Raw genomic sequence first — 1,260 nt, 5'->3', positions numbered from 1 at the left:
TTTCACCATATAATTTCTCCTGTCTACTTTCTCTTTTCTCTCTATTCTCAACTCCATTGCCCTTATCCTTTCCCTATCCACTCTCTCCTCCTTTTCATTCCTACGCTCGCCCATTTTCTCTTCTATCATATTATCTACCCTTCCCTAAATAACGTTCTTCTCGCCCTTCCCCTGTCACCTATTTATATTTCCGACCTGCCCTCCACCTTCTCAAGCCTATTGTTTGCCCTTTCCTTCCGCACCCTAAGCTCTTCCAACTTTTTGTCTTTAAATTAATATTTTCTAGTTAAAATTTTGTTTCGTGTGGATGTGTTACCTGTTTGAGTTAAAAGTTCAAACCTTTAGTTGAAATTAGTTGACAATTCGTATTTTCTTATGGAACTCAACTGTTCTTTATTTAAAATTAAAATAATTGTTGTTTGAAATATCAACTATTACATTTTTCTTTGAAAATTCTTAGTTTCCGGTCGAATGTTTTGAATTAAAAATTAAACTCTTCTTTGTGGAAATATAAACTATACCATTTTTGGTTAAAAATTCAACTATTTTGTAGAAAATTGATCTCTTCTGCTTGAAAGTTTAACTATTTGGTGTGACATTCATTTCTTTTTTAAAAATACAACTATTTGGTTTCAAAATCATTTTTCTTGATTAAAAATGAACTTTTTTGTTGAAATTTCATGTTATTATTATGTTATTATTATGTTATTCATGCATTAATTTCGTTTAAAAGAGTTTATTTCCCTATTATTGCCATATTTTCGTAAAAAATCACGCTATTTCTACTGTTTTGAGAGCTTTTTAGGTGGCGAAGTTTGGCATGTTGTTGATTAAAATAAAAAATGGCGCACTATCCCAAAAAAACTAATTTAAAATAAGTTTTTAAGGAAAATAGTTTATCATTATAAATGAATCTAACAAAAGCGAGAAAGATGCTGTACCTTGCGCAAACTTACAGTAAGTCACAAAATTAATTTTGTTTTAAATTTAAGCTTATAGAGAATGAAGGGACGGTACTTTGTTCTATTTCCTGTTTTTCATCAGATAAGCTGCGATGCCAAAAAACTAGAGAAAAATTAAAAATCACCTATTGTTTAATAATATTTAATTGCAAATTGAGAAGGGCCGGTAACCCCGCTTTTTCAGTTTCGCCGACAAAATGTATGGAGGGAACTTTAGAGTTAACTTTCAGTGAGACATTTGTTCTTCGCTATTAAAGGGAGATTTTTGAAAATTTCCAGATCATGATTGTCACTGATT

This window comes from Belonocnema kinseyi, chromosome 3 (genome assembly GCF_010883055.1).
Source record: "Belonocnema kinseyi isolate 2016_QV_RU_SX_M_011 chromosome 3, B_treatae_v1, whole genome shotgun sequence".
In the NCBI taxonomy this organism is placed as follows: domain Eukaryota; kingdom Metazoa; phylum Arthropoda; class Insecta; order Hymenoptera; family Cynipidae; genus Belonocnema; species Belonocnema kinseyi.
This window is presented reverse-complemented; position numbering follows the sequence as displayed.